This window comes from Heptranchias perlo, chromosome 9 (assembly GCF_035084215.1).
Source record: "Heptranchias perlo isolate sHepPer1 chromosome 9, sHepPer1.hap1, whole genome shotgun sequence".
Classification (NCBI taxonomy): domain Eukaryota; kingdom Metazoa; phylum Chordata; class Chondrichthyes; order Hexanchiformes; family Hexanchidae; genus Heptranchias; species Heptranchias perlo.
The window spans coordinates 70,141,211-70,158,049 of record NC_090333.1 but is presented as its reverse complement, the minus strand read 5'-3'; positions in this window follow the sequence as shown (position 1 = coordinate 70,158,049).

Below are 16,839 nucleotides of genomic sequence, written 5' to 3'. Positions count from 1 at the left end.
ATTGGATTCTTTAGCAGTCCGATATAGCAGACAAAGCAGTTCAAAATGCTGTGAACTTGTGTTTAAAGCAAGACATTAGACAACGGGAATTGTATTGCAAGATAAGTGTATTTGTTTAGAGACACTACCAAGGTGGCCTCTTCCACATCCCCACCATTGGTGGCCGTGCTTTCAGCAGTCTAGACCCCATGCTCTGGAATTCCCTCCCTAAACCTCCGCATCTCCTCCTTTAAGATGCTCCTTAAAACCCACCCCTTTGACCAAGCTTTTGGTCATCAGTCCTAATATCTCCTTGTGTGGCTCAGTGTAGCATTTTGTCTGATAACGCTCATGTGAAGCACCTTGGGACCTTTCACTATGTTAAAGGTGCTATATAAATGCAGGTTGTTGTGAAGATGTTCCAGGAGAATGCATTAGGATCAAGCCACCATCCTGTAATTGGAAGAAAGCAGCTCAAGTCTGAAAAGTATCTTTTTTGTGGGTTTCTGTTTTTTTTTATTTTCAAATTGAAGAGATGCATACCATATGCTTGCTATTGATCAAATCATCAAAACCTAATGAACACATCAAGCAAGCAGGAGGAATCAAAACACAAATGTATTGACCAGAGCTATAGCTTCCTAAGTTTCTGCTGGTAACAATGACGCGATAATAGCTCAGCATCACCACCACTAGCAACGTAGCAGTACTGCAGCTGTCCTGCAAACTATTAAACCCCGAAGAATCTGATCGTCATACATTTATTTTAATCTGCACAAAGTTAAACGTAATAGTTCTGGGAATTAAAGGCCTTACTATAATTCCTTCCATCTGCTTTTCAAACAAAGTTTTGAACCTTGTGCCATTCTGCTCAGTGGCGACATTATTGGTCAGTTTGGGCATTGCTCCCTTCTCCAAGAAAATTCCTGCTTTACACGTGACTTGCCATGTAAAAATTGATACAGCCAAGGAATGCTGAGATCATCCAGGGATTTCTAGTCCTCACTAAACTGCAAAAATCCCCTTTAAAATCTCAGAGTGTATATGTGAGGGCATATTTTCTCTGAGACTCAGTCATTTTCTTGCAGTGTGGGCATGTACTTTGGATATCTTTGGGAAGACAGGAAATTCTTTTAAAAGGTGAAGAATAGAGGGGAAGAGACAGCGATACAAGCAAAGAGTGGCAAAGGAAGAAATTAAAGAGAAAGGACAGTGCAGAGAGACGGAAAATGTCAAAGATGAAAACCCAGAATCAGTAGAGACCCAAAGAAACAAAAAAAAACAGGAGAGGAGAAGTGCCAAAAAAAGAAAACCAACAATGGGAGGGACAGAGATGGGCAAAGAAGTAACATGAGAGCAAACAGGAAGTTAGAAACGTAGCAGAATAGATTTTTAAAATCCTGCATGTACATGAATGCGAACATAAATAAGGGTATAGAAAATGGTTCAATTGGTGCTGTACTTGATGCATTTATATAAATTTAATTTGCAAACAGAATGAAAGTAGAGGAAAGTGTGACATATCGCCCTAGTACCGCCATTGTTGGTAGGGGAAATGTTCTATTTGGCCTACTGTTGTGGCCTTACTTCCCTTTGACAGGGACCTGTCAATGGCTCTCTAATTGGCTATTAGGAGATTCATCTGAATGGCACATCTCCTGATCAGACTCTTCTGTTGTTTTTTTAGTCATTCATGGGATGTGAGCATTGCTGGCATCTATTGCTCATCCCTCGTTGCCCTGGTTTGGATACAACAGAATGGCTTGCTAGGCTACTTCAGAGGGCAGTTAAGCGTCAACGATGTTGATGTGGAACTGAGGTCACATACAGAATTAAGATAACACGGGTTGAGAAAGTATTTTTAAATTTTGTTACATTCCTTGATCCCCATTCCCTTCAATCTGAATTTTCCCTCATTGATTATGACCAGACAGGAGCCTATCAGTTTGCCATTCCAGTTGCTAGGAATATATTATTACTTTTCTAAATTTAATTATAATTAATCTTTTCATTTATGTATAACTGCCTTTTTCGGCAAAGAACTATTCTGCGAATGAGAACAAGAGTCAAAGGAAAGTGCAGAGTTTCTGTAATGCAGTTAGTTGTGTGTTTTTTTTACACTGATGATCAAAATTTAGCTGGTGTGCAAAAAGTTGTGGTGGCAACTTTACAGAAGCAACAGGCTTGTTTTTTTTTTAGAAAGAGATAATCAGTATAAGTGTGATTCAAGCAGAAATGCAATGAGAGATCCAGTAATAGAGCAGAAGAACAGAAGTGAGTAACATACAGGTTAATCACGAGTTAAGTATTTAAGATAATTGGCAAAAGAACCAGAGTGAAGATGAGGAGATTTTTTTTTAATGAAGTGAGTTGTTATGATCTGGAATGCCTGAAAGGGTGGTGGAAGCAGATTCAACAGTAACTTTCAAAAGGAAATTGCATATATACTTGAAAAGGAAAAATTTGCAGGGCTATGGGGAACGAGCAGGGGAGTGGGACTAATTGGATAGCTCTTTCAAAGAGCTGGCACAGCAGCGATGGACCGAATGGCTTCCTACTGTGCTGCATGATTCTATGAAGTAAACACAGAAGCAGACAAATAGGCAGAACAGTGGAGTGTCCAAACTGACACAATTTGACAGGGGGAATAAGAAGTAACATAACAAGGAAATTAAATGCCTCTTACTGCGATTTTAAAGTAATCTCTACAGTTCTGAGTTACAACATTAATTTCTTAAGCCTATAGAATATAGTCAAAATCTTTCAAAAGACAAAATTACTTTAAGAAATTTCTCTAATCAATTTTCTTCTACAGCATTGAAAACCCTGCAATTGACCATGAAAGATCGAATACGCTCTTAATCAAGTCTACTGTTACTGCATTAACCTATTTATGGTGACTGTTTATGTGACATAACTACTATTGAAAGAATAGACCAAACCTAGATTCATTATTGGACTTTTCCTTTTAAATCTGGCTATCATGTCCTCCAGCGCTATGCTCTGCATCCAGTTCAATACATTTAACACTTTTATTTTGATCAGATCCTTCCATTAATTTAAATAATTGCACTGTCTCCCCTCCTCAACCTTCCTTGCTATAATGAGAACACCTAAGCTCCTTCAATCTATCTTTGTAGCTTATGAACTTTATCCATGAAATAATCATAATTACTCAACGCTACATTCCCTAGAGCAAATATGTCCTTCTGTAGGTACAGTGATGAAAATCACACGCAAGTGTACTAATGTATATATTTAGGATTATTTTCTTTAGTTTATAGTCAAGGCTTCCTATAATCTGTTCTTAATTGTGGCATTGCAATGCTAAGTAGTACTCAATGCTCTGTTAGCGATAACTTGTAGATCCTTTGCATATTGTACTTTCTGCCAGGGTTCATAATTAGTATTACTAGATCAGTCATCTAACCGTACATTTTTGAACAATAATACATAGAATTACATAGAATGTACAGCACAGAAACAGGCCATTCAGCTCAACTGGTCTATGCCAGTGTTTATGCTCCAGATGAGCCTCCTCCCACCCCTCTTCATGTAACCCTATCAGCATAACCTTTTAGTCCTTTCTCCCTCATGTGCTTATCTAGCTTACCCTTAAATACATTCATGCTGTTCGTCTCAACTATTCCTTGTGGTAGCAAGTTCCACATTCTAACCACTCCTTGGGTAAAGAAGTTTCTCCTGAATTATAATAAAATACCAATCTTTGACTTACCAGAACTCCCTGTAAAATAATAAATTCCTCATGAGAGTTAGTCTGCCTACATAATGTATTATCTGCAAATACTTAAATTTTATAAATCATCTCTTCACCCAGATTAATAAAGATTAAGAACAGTAGGGAACTCATTACTAGCTACGAGGAAAGAGTAGTGGAGTGAGACTAATTGGATTACTCTTTTAAAGACCCGGCACAGACATGATGGGCAGAATGGCCTCCTTCATTGCTGTATGATTCTATGATTCTATGGTCCCGATAGTAACTTAGAGTCAGGAATAGAGTGGGAGTGGGGTTTGAGAATGGGAAACCCAGAGGTCTTACTGAATTTAATGGTAGGTCCAGTTTTAAAATTTTTCTAAAGGTTTCCCGCCCGATAGCCAGCTTGATTGACAGGCGGGCGGGAAAGGAGCTGGGAGGCGGCTACAAGGAGATGCTGGAGGGCTGGAAGGTGGATAAATGGTCATAATTATATTTGGGGTCGGACATCGAGGTCTCGGACACCGGGGGGGGGGGGGGAAAGAGGTCTCGGACACTGGGGGGGGGGGAAAGAGGTCTCGGACACCGGGGGGGGGGGGAAAAAAGAGGTCTCGGACACCGGGGGGTGGGGGGGGGGGGAAAGAGGTCTCGGACACCGGGGTTGGGGGGGGGGGGGGGGGCGTGGGCCGATTGCGTGAGTCCCATCATAGCAGTCAAGCTTGTTGGGCCTGGAGGAAACATTCTTTCTCCTCCTGATCCCACAAGAAGCGCAATAAAGGCACTTACCTCACGATCCGGCCCTGTTCCCAAGGTTGGGTGAAACTAGAACTGGGGGGCATAATCTTCGAATAAGGGGCTGCTCTTTCAAAACTGAGATGAGGGGAAACTTCTTCACTCAGAGGGTGGTAGGTCTGTGGAATTTGCTGCCCCAGGAAGCTACATCATTAAATAAATTTAAAACAGAAATAGACAGTTTCCTGGAAGTAAAGGGAATTAGGGGTTACGAGGAGCGGGCAGGAAATTGGACATGAATTTAGATTTGAGGTTAGGATCAGATCAGCCATGATCTGATTGAATGGCGGAGCAGGCTCGAGGGGCCGATTGGCCTACTCCTGCTCCTATTTCTTGTGTTCTTATGCTCTTATGCTCACCTCTTTTTCGCTGGCGAGATTCATGTGCCCCGGGAAACCCGCGCTGGAGGCGTTAAACTTGAAGGTCTGTTAGTATCAATTGAAAAAGACCTAATTAATGTCTCAATGACTACTCCCCCCACCCCCGACCCCCACCTGCACTAATTAGGGACCCACCTCTGGCGAGTAGGTTACTCGGATGCATCCAAAGGCACCTCTGTGAAACCCGGAAGTGGGCGCGTTGGAGCTGGGTTGTAGTCGTGCTGGAAACATCAATTATTTTAACTATCTACTTGCCCCCAACCCACCCGCTCGAGGGTTAAAGTTTCCTCCTATGACTCCCGAGATCCTCCATCATCATCCTTCTCCAGCAATAACCAATTTTTCACTTATGCCTTTTGCCCTTCAGCTTTTATCTTTTAACCAGTTTTGTATTGAATTGGCTACCACATCCTAAATTCCACATTCCCTGTATTCTTGACAAATTTCCTGTGAAGGTTTTATCATGATTTTTGTGGAAATCAAAACGTACAGCATTATTGTCTAGGGTTCATGACAACAACAATTGAATCCTCCCTTCAATTCCATTTTTTAAAGTCATGACTTACCTTCTCTAAATCGCAGTGTCTGTCATTTATCACATTCACTTAACATTTTATCAAAAGAGAAAAGATTACAGCATGAACTGAACATCTTTCTATTAAAATAGAGTTCAAGGATTTCCTATGCAGAAAATTTACACGTCCCTGTAGGATTCACGAATCACGAAATTTTGACGCCTGAAATAACTGAGAATTTACCATCATGTGAGAGATCCTTCTGGTATCACAATTCTCCTTTTGTCCCAAATATAAAATGCAATTTTTTATGTGTAACTGTGAGTACGAATTTTCTTCACTTCATTTTATCTAAAACGGTAGAAGTGATTTGGACTAGTCTCAATCCAGTTCTCAGTAAAGATAATTCCATAAAACTACATTCACAGTTTACTATCCACGATTGGCATGTAAAACATATATAGAGGTTTCAGAATCTATCTATATATCTATGATATATGTATGTCTGAGTGCACTAACAGTCAACTTTTTCCATTTTAAATTCCTATGTCCAAGTTTATAATATAAATGCCCTATGTAAGCTTGTCACACAATAATTACATCCTCCCCGCCGTAATGATTTTGCAACATCAACACTGGTGGGAAGGAGTAATTGCAGTGTGGCAAGTTTACATAGGCAGTTTCCATTATAAATGTCGACATTGGAATTTATAATGGAAATATAAAAAGATAAAGACAGAATTTATTGCTTTAAAATGGGAACTGACTAATGTCTGCTCATCCTGGTCCAATTATCCCCACATCTAAATACTGTTTGCCTGAAAACTATACCTGGTCTTGACTCCCTGTGCGTAACGCCATGACAGGTTGACTAGTACTACTGAAATGCCACAGTGTCATTCTCTGCAGTAGTCCTGATTCGATGGGCTATTCATTCTAGTAAGTAGACAGGAAAGTAGGGTTGAGGTCACAATCAGATCAGCCACAATCTGATCAAATGGCAGAGCAGGCTCGAGGGGCCGAATGGCCTACTCCTGCTCTTAATTCATATGTTTGTATGTATGGTCATATGGGCTGTTGAGTAAATATTAATTCCCAATGTAACCTTGAATGACAAGATAATTTAAATTTCAATAGTGATGCAATACATTTTCTTAAGCACAACCAGGTGTCAAAGTAGCTATGAATGATTATACTGTAAGAAAGTGTAGCATTCATATTTTAATTAGGTGTCAGCCATAGCTCCATGGTAGCACTCTGGCCTCTGAGTCAGAAGGTTGTGGGTTCACGTTCCACTCCGTAGCCATGAGCACAAAATCTAGGCTGACATACCGGTGCAGTACTGAGGGAGTGCTGCACTGTCGGAGGTGCCGTCTTTTGGATGAGATGTTAAATGAAGGCCCTACCTGCCTTTTCAGGTGGACGTAAAAGATCCCACAGTTCTATTCTCCTCGGTGTCCTGACCAATATTTTTCCCTCAACCAACATCACTAAAACAGATGATCTGGTCATTATCTCTTTGCTGCTTGTGGGACCTTGCTGAGCGCTAATTGGCTGCCGTGTTTCCTACATTACAAGATTGATTACATTTCGAACGTATTTCATTGGCTGTAAAGTACTTTGGGATGTCCTGACGTTGTGAAAGGTGCTATATAAATGCAAATTCATACTTTCTTTCTTTGTCCATCCCTTATTCTAGAATAAAACCTGTGTGTTCTTATTAGTAATTATAATCAAGTGATATTTAACTTATGGGCGCAGCTACAGAGTACATAATTCACTCATATAAGTGATGTATTGGGGATTGGCACACTGGACTTTTACCTTCAGGATTGGGTTTATATCAAGCTCAGAATGATTCGACGAGAGTCTCCTTTCATTGCTGGCTGTAAGATTCCTCTGTGAAGAGTTGGATTAGTTAGAATTTCATATCTAGTGGACACAGGCCCACAGCAGAAAGCTACATAGAGTTCGTCACTAAATTTGAGGTCTTATCCAGAGGTGGCTGGTGTAGTACAAGAGGTTTTTTTGAGGTTTGGGTAAAGGTAATATCCATTGCCTGTAACCCTTACTATTTCTCGCCTGGTAATGTTTTATGCTGACAGTGGGTGCAAAAAGTTGCAAAATGTCCTCTTTCTCAAAACTAACAGCTCTTATTGCAATATGAGCAAATACTCACCAAAAAAGAAAATATTTTTCGTTGTGATGATCACTTATATGAAACCAGATTTTTCTTCCCCTATTTTTTCCCTGTATTGGCAGGCTGTTTGACCATGGGTCGTCATCACAACTGAGCCCACTCTTATCCTCACCCGATGACCACATGCTTCCTGGATAGCGATCAGGAGCAGGAAGCCTGGATGGTTTTCCCCTTCTTTTGCGTGTTGCCCGGCCGGGCGGGGGGGGGGGGGGGGGGGAGGGCGGAGATATCACTGTTTCTGACTGTTGTGGCGGACATCAGCTAGCTCAGCTCTATTGAGAGAGTGAATGTGGGTATCTTCCTGGTATGTATGGCTCAGTGCTGTACCAAACACTGTGATTACCATCTCACCTTTGGGGAAACTGGTGTACAACTGGTTTCAAATTCTAAAAGTGACTCTGTTCCAACTAACTACATATTCTTCACCAGTGAGAAAACCTCCTGATTTACATACCTAACATACAGAACAATGAGATGTTCTCAGCAGAATATTCCCCACACAGAAAGGATTGTGGCATCTGGTGGTGCAGAAGGATATGGGAGTCAGGAGTACCAGTTTTGAATTTTATCACCTTTTATGGTTTCTCCTCCAATACACAGTATCATAAATGAGATAAATGATTTGTAAATGTACAAAAAATATAAAATGCCTGAAAATGTCAAGACGCATTTGTTATGTATAGTCAAGTGGCATTCCATTTTTTGTATACACCGTCTACACCTGATAATTCAAAATTGTATTTTTTGCGTGAAATATTTGATTTTTCCAATAATTTGAATTAAGCAGCACAGAAAAGTGGATATTTAATGTCAAAATTAGTGAATTATCAGATAATTTCAATGAAGTGACTTTTAATTAAGAGGAGTATATTGTAGCCCCAATACAGTGAAACAATATAATGTAATTTTTTTTTACTTCATATTTTCAGTAGAATTCAACTAATTTTAGATCTGATTTTGTGAAATTCATTGTTCATTCCTTCCATTACAATAATCAATAATGGGATGTTTACATTTTTTTGGCACTTCGGGATAGTCAGTATCAACCAACATTTATAGAGATTAAATAGAAAAACCTGAAAAACTGGAAATCCTAAATCAGGGCAGACACATGGGATTAGAGACACTGCTTACGTGAAGGGTAAACACCAACACAGACTGGCTGAGTCGAACAACCTGTTTCGGTGTTTACGTTCAATGTAATTCTAGATCAGAAGATGATGGAAAGTTTGAGCAACAACAGAAAGAAAAAGTTAAAGATAGACAACAACAACTTGCATTTATACGGAGCCTTTAATGTGATAAAACGGCCCAAGGCACTTCACAGGAGCGTTTTCTGACAAAATTTGACATCGAGCCACATAATGAGATATTAGGACAGTGATCAAAAGCTTGGTCAAAGAGATAGGTTTTAAGGAGTGACTTAAAGGAGGACAGAGGTGAAAAGGCAGTGAGGTTTAGGGAGGGAATTCCAGAACTGAGGGCAGCTGAAGGTTTGGCTGCCCATGGAGGGGCAAAGGAAATCAGGGATACACAAGAACATAATTAATTCGGTGAATTATAGGCTGCACCATTTTGGGAAAGGGTTAGTAGGGAATAAAGAGCAAGCTACAGAAAAGAGGTGAGGCAAATGAAGAGATAGTTGAGAGCATGTGGGAGTGAGGGAGTAACATTAGTGTCAGAATTGGGATTTGGTGAATGCTATTCTGCACCACAAGCTTTTTCAGCATTCAAATACATCCAGCGCAGGTTATTGGTTGATTTAGCAGGTCAGGTCATTCCAGATTAGAGATTCATTGTTACTACTATCAGAAAAGGAATCATAAGGGCACTCACAAAGGATTGGTGACCTTCCAAACTTGGGGGGATGGAGGCGGGGGAGCTCTAAATATAGTTTTTTCTAGTTTTAAAACTGTTGCTTTGCTTAGTTTTGGATGGTCTTATATATTATTTGTGAAGGATACACAATTGTGGCTTGTCTCTGCCGTGTCAAATGGTATATAATATTTGCTCTTTGAGAGTTAAAAGTTTAGCTTCCTTACTGGGAACTTGCAGTCTGAGAATTTTTTTGTTCCCATTGGAACAATTTAAAAAAAATGTTTCTAATCAAGTTAAAAAGTAAAACATTGCGAATTTTGCTTTGAACTCATCAACCTTGTACCCTCCCCACCCATGGGTGCTGCAACCAACTTTGACAATACACCCATATCGCTCGCCCTCCCATTAACCCGTACCGCTCGCCCTCCCATTAACCCGTACCGCTCGCCCTCCCATTAACCCGTACCGCTCGCCCTCCCATTAACCCGTACCGCTCGCCCTCCCATTAAAATGTGACCCTTGTGATCAACATCCCTTAAGAAAAGTGACTGACTCAAAAATGTCCTTGGCGGCAATAAAATCTTATTTCGTCCCTACCCCGCAGTGATCTGCCTCCACATACCTTTGTGATTGTTACCTCACTGTAGACAACATTCAGTAATGTCACAAACAGTCTTGGGTGATTAATGGTTTGCAATTAATTAATTACTGCAACACACAATGTGCCTGTGGGACTCATTTGCACCAGCCCATACAAAATAAGCTTTTGTTTATGTTGCCCTGTCATTAAATTGTCCACAATTTACTGACAGGCAAAGGCAAACCCATACAATATTCTGGTTTACTCTCAACCCATTCCCCCCAATGTCAGCTTAAGAGTTTTCAATTGCTTCACTAAGAGTGCGGATGGGTGCAACAAATGTAAGGCTGAAGGTGTCCCTCAAGCAAAATAAAAATTTACATAAGCTAGGTGCTATTTTGTGAGAGATTTTCTCTCTCTCTGTTCCTCAATGCCATGATTGGGGAGGAGGCAAATGGAGGCAAATGGCCCTTTAAATTAAGGCTATTTCCAATCTGCGCTCATTTCTAATTCCAGGGTAGAAAAATGAAAGCAGGTCAGAAAGATTCAAATTGCACCATGAATATTAATTTGGTACTAAGCTTTGGTATAAATAATATTTTTGCACTACTGAACATGGAATTTATACTATATGTTAGTGTTAGTCCTGATGCAAATTCTGTGAATCAAATTTATTCCTGCCGTCTGTGCAGAAATATAAATTGTCCTCCTGGTGTGTGATGCTCACAGTGATCCCATTTTCACCTTACTATAAACAATATAACAGTAATTATTACAAGTAAAATTAGATTTCCTCTGTCATTAGTGTTTAAAGTAACATTGTACAAAATTCTCCCTTCTAATACTCAGAAGTTCTAATAAATATTTTGACCAACAGGTTGATGGGAGAGGGGATGGGAAGGGACCCACTGAAGGACACAAGCCAAATTTTACCTTCAATTCCCACCAGAAAATGGTGCTCCTTCCCTCACATCTTGTTACAACACCCACTGTCTCCCACCATTAAGAAAGAAAGAATGAAAAATGGAAGCAAAAAGAGTTTGGGAGACAGAAGGAGAAATCAAAGGGAGAGAGAGAGAGAGAGAGAGAAGCAGAAGCAAAGTAAGAAAGAATGAAACAGCAATACAAAAACAAGAGAGGCAGGTGAGAGAGCATGAACTCCAAATTAACATGAGAGCATGTTATATAGCAGTAGTATATTAAGAGCATGCATCTGCGCACTCCATGTAAGTGTAACATTTACTTCTGTCACAATTTTCAGTCACCCTTCTGTCACTCATAATAAATTTGAATATAATTAAAATGATCTTCTAATTTATTCTAATGTATTAAAATTTATTTTAGTTACCTCTGATTGGCTGATACTAAGAAAATTGACACCCAACTTTTTCTTAAACTGTTACAGCAGGTGCAGCAAGCCATGCACAACTAAATTAAAAACACAACTGAACTGTTCCATGTTAGGTGTAAATGTAGCAAATTTCAAATGTTATTCTTACAATTAGGATAAATTACACTTTCTGCCACCTGCATTCAGCTCTCTTTCTTAGAAGTGCAAAGCAATCTTAAAATACTACATTTCAGCTCCCTTTCTCCAAGAACATGCTGATTTCACACTTACCTTTAAATTAGTAATTGACCCATCAGGCAAACAAACTCATCAATCTCATCTGCAACCTAATCTGTAAATGAACCCACCATTCATTTCATTTAATTGCTTCAAGAATGCAGAGCAACTACACTTTCTAGCCTTAAAAGGATCCAACTTACACTCTACTTTACCTAAAATAATGCCCCTGCAATTATGAAGTAGTGCATCTTCCAGTCTACCATGAACAGTGCCATGGGCAATTCACAAGTAATATTTGAAAAATGCTACAATGGTGTGCACTTTCTGCCTGTCACATCACACTTCCTGTATTGAGTTTCGGCATCACACTTTTTGATTTATTTGAGCTTGAACATCACACTTTTTGAATCAATCAAGTTTTAGAATCAACAGTTCTTAACTCAATAGCTGAGAAATGCAGCCAAAATCCACCAATAAGGCAAAGCAGAACTCGAACTCGGGTGGATAGAGAGAAACTATTTCCGCTGGTTGGGGATTCTAGGAATAGGGGGCAAAGTCTAAAAATTAGAGCCAGACCTTTCAGGAGTGAGATTAGAAAACATTTCTACACACAAAGGGTGGTAGAAGTTTGGAACTCTCTTCCGCAAACGGCAATTGATACTAGCTCAATTGCTAAATTTAAATCTGAGATAAATAGCTTTTTGGCAACCAAAGGTATTAAGGGATATGGGCCAAAGGCAGGTATATGGAGTTAGATCACAGATCAGCCATGATCTTATAAAATGGCGGAGCAGGCATGAGGGGCTGAATGGCCTACTCCTGTTCCTATGTTCTTATGTTCCTATGAACCGGTGAAATCACAAAAAACAAAATTCCAAATCCTTTTGGCCTCAATCAATCAAAACTCAGTAACTGAGCAAAATTTACCAATTAAGCAACTGAAGCAACCAAAACACTCAAAATACTTTTGAAAATGGTTTCTCTCACTTTTTTTCTCCTCAGCCTGCTGATTTCCACACCAAGTTAAAAAAAAATACAACTTATAATGTAATAAATATGTAAAAATTTAATTTTAAAAAAAAAATTAACAATAAGACTTCCACTTCTGTCACTCGGGTTACCAACTCTGGTTGGAGCTATTCCTGGAGGTTTGGTCAGTCACATGACATTCGTTGCACTTAATGAAGGGCTTGATAGCTGTGCTTTGCTGAGGGTGCCAATGACTGCCATTGAAAGCTATCGTTTTAAACGACTGGACTGAGAAAGATGGTGCTGACATTGAAGCTCACAAGGATGGCAATGAACATTCTGTTACATCGGTACCCTGAGAATCTAATACCAATCTTGCAAATTCATCATCACTGGACTCGCCTTCAGAGCTGGAAACCACGCGTCCTCCTCATCTTCTCCGCCACGCACGGGTCATCCTGCTCCTGCTGGTAAGACAAGCGAGGCAGGCCCAGCGAATCTCCTGGTGGCTGGTCCCGCTCCACTGCCAACTTAACAGGAAGTGTGGCGATCCACCTCTCCGGGTAACTTGGAGGCGGGAGCCACCCATGAGGGATATTCCAGCAGGGGAGAATCCTCATTCTGGTGTTGGACAGCGTCTCCCACTCCACGGAGGAAGGCAGGATGGTGCAGGGTGAAGAGTTGACAGATTGGGACGGGAGTTGATGGTTCGGGCAGTCACAGGTGGGTAGGCGCGAAGAGGACCGTGGAGGAGCTTTTCTCCTGGGTCACTAGCAACAGTGCTCAGGAGAGAGCAGCATCCGGGAGATCGATTGTCCAATCCGGGAGATCGATTGTCCAATCCGGGAGATCGATTGTCCAATCCGGGAGATCGATTGTCCAATCCGGGAGATCGATTGTCCAATCCGGGAGTCTCTCGCGGGATCTTGGAAAGTTGGCAATCCAGCCTGTCACAAATGCATCTATTAAGTTTTACACACAGTCAACAAATACAGTAGAAGTGCACTTACATTGAGTTACATCAAGTCTACAGCACAGAAACAGGCCAATCGGCCCAACTGGTCTATGCCGGCACTTATGCTCCTCACGAGCCTCCTCCCTCCCTACTTCATCTAACTCTATCAGAATACCCTTCTATTCTTTTCTCCCTCATGTGTTTATCTAGCTTCCCCTTAAATGCATCTATGCTATTTGCCTCAACTACTCCTTGTGGTAACGAGTTCCACATTCTCACCATTCACTGGGTAAAGAAGTTTCTCCTGAATTCCCTATTGGATTTATCTTATATTGATAACCTCTAGTTTTGGACTCCCCCACAAGATTAGCTCTCGAAGCCATCTTTAAGCTGGTAATGAGTAGAAGGTGCAAGGAATAGGTTGGGGGCTAGATAAATGTAGCATCAGGGTCAGTGGTGGCATTGAAGAGCTGGATTGGTTGGTTGGTTGGTTGGGGGGGGGCACGCGGGGAATTGTCTTGGTCCGTCTCTCCCCAGTGCTGACAGAACCCTACACCCCCCTCTATGCTACCAAACACCAGAACTCACCTCCTAGAGCTCTCCAACGCAGAGATCTCTCACAAATCCTGAGATCCACTTTCCAGTGCTCCAAGATCCAGGGACCCCTCTTGTGCTCCCAGGACCTCAGGAACAGCCCTCCCCCTGCAGTTCTGATGCAGCATAAAGGCCTTCCCAGCGCTCCAGACCATGTCGTCTTCATGGGTTGTCACACCCCAGGACCCTCTGCCCCCAGTACTGATACACCTCCATACCTCCCTCCAGTGTTCCCGGACAGTGGGACCCTTCCCTCAGTGCTGCCATGCCTTGGGAGCCCCTTATTTCTGCCAGACCTAACACATTCCCCAATGGTGCCAGACTTTCAGATCTTCCCAGAGCAGCCAAACACTTTCCCAACCAGGTCTCCCACAGTTTTGGATACTGTTGGGGGAGATGGCTCACCAGGGGAAGGTGGCAGTGGCCAGGTTCATGGCACCGTGGCTGGCTCTGCTGCACAGGAGGGCAGGAAAAAGAGTGGCAGAGCTATAGTGATAGGGGACTCAATTGTAAGGGGAATAGACAGGCGTTTCTGCGGACGCAACCGAGACTCCAGGATGGTATGTTGCCTCCCTGGTGCAAGGGTCAAGGATGTCTCGGAGCGGCTGCAGGACATTCTGGAGGGGGAGGGTGAACAGCCAGTTGTCGTGGTGCATATAGGCACCAACGATATAGGTAAAAAACAGGATGAGGTCCTACAAGCTGAATTTAGGGAGTTAGGAGTTAAACTAAAGAGTAGGACCTCAAAGGTAGTAATCTCAGGATTGCTACCAGTGCCACGGGTTAGTCAGAGTAGGAATGACAGGATAGCTAAGATGAATACGTGGCTTGAGAGATGGTGCAAGAGGGAGGGATTCAAATTCCTGGGCCATTGGAACCGGTTCTGGGGGAGGTGGGACCAGTACAAATTGGACGGTCTGCATCTGGGCAGGACTGGAACCAATGTCCTAGGGGGAGTGTTTGCCAGTGCTGTTGGGGAGGGTTTAAACTAATGTGGCAGGGGGATGGGAACCAATGCAGGAAGTCAGTGGGAAATAAAGTGGTGACAGAAACAAAAGGCAGTAAGGGAGAGTGTACAGAACATGACTGGACAGATGGTCTGAGAAAGCAGGGCAAAGACCAAGGGAAGTCTAGATTAAACTGCATTTATTTCAATGCAAGAAGTCTGATGGGCAAGGCAGATGAACTCAGGGCATGGATGGGTACATGGGACTGGGATGTTATAGCTATTACTGAAACATGGCTAAGGGAGGGGCAGGACTGGCAGCTCAATGTTCCAGGGTACAGATGCTATAGGAAAGATAGAGCAGGAGGGAAGAGAGGAGGGGGAGTTGCGTTCTTGATTAGGGAGAACATCACGGCAGTAGTGAGAGGGGATATATCCGAGGGTTCGCCCACTGAGTCTATATGGGTAGAACTGAAAAATAAGAAGGGAGATCACTTTGATAGGATTGTACTACAGACCCCCAAATAGTCAACGGGAAATTGAGGAGCAAATATGTAAGGAGATTACAGACAGCTGCAAGAAAAATAGGGTGGTAATAGTAGGGGACTTTAACTTTCCCAACATTGACTGGGACAGCCATAGCATTAGGGGCTTGGATGGAGAGAAATTTGTTGAGTGTATTCAGGAGGAATTTCTCATTCAGTATGTGGATGGCCCGACTAGAGAGGGGGCAAAACTTGACCTCCTCTTGGGAAATAAGGAAGGGCAGGTGACAGAAGTGTTAGTGAGGGATCACTTTGGGACCAGTGATCATAATTCCATTAGTTTTAAGATAGCTATGGAGAAGGATAGGTCTGGCCCAAAAGTTAAAATTCTAAATTGGGGAAAGGCCAATTTTGATGGTATTAGACAGGAACTTTCAGAAGTTGATTGGGAGAGTCTGTTGGCAGGCAAAGGGACGTCTGGTAAGTGGGAGGCTTTCAAAAGTGTGTTAACCAGGGTTCAGGGTAAGCACATTCCTTATAAAGTGAAGGGCAAGGCTGGTAGAAGTAGGGAACCTTGGATGACTCGGGAGATTGAGGCACTAGTCAAAAAGAAGAAGGAGGCATATGACATGCATAGGCAGCTGGGATCAAGTGGATCCCTTGAAGAGTATAGAGATTGCCGGAGTAGAGTTAAGAGAGAAATCAGGAGGGCAAAAAGGGGATATGAGATTGCTTTGGCAGATCAGGCAAAGGTGAATCCAAAGAGCTTCTACAAATACATAAAGGGCAAAAGGGTAACTAGGGAGAGAGTAGGGCCTCTTAAGGATCAACAAGGTCATCTATGTGCGGAACCACAAGAGATGGGTGAGATCCTGAATGAATATTTCACATCGGTATTTACGGTTGAGAAAGGCATAGATGTTAGGGAACTTGGGGAAATAAATAGTGATGTCTTGAGGAGTGTACATATTACAGAGAGGGAGGTGCTGGAAGTCTTAACGCGCATCAAGGTAGATAAATCTCCGGGACCTGATGAAATGTATCCCAGGACGTTATGGGAGGTTAGGGAGGAAATTGCGGGTCCCCTGGCAGAGATATTTGAATCATCCACCGCTACAGGTGAGGTGCCTGAAGATTGGAGGGTAGCAAATGTTGTGCCTTTGTTTAAGAAGGGCGGCAGGGAAAAGCCTGGGAACTACAGACCGGTGAGCCTGACATCTGTAGTGGGTAAGTTGTTAGAGGGTATTCTGAGGGACAGGATCTACAGGCATTTGGAGAGGCAGGGACTAATTAGGAACAGTCAGCATGGTTTTGTGAGAGGAAAATCATGTCTCACGA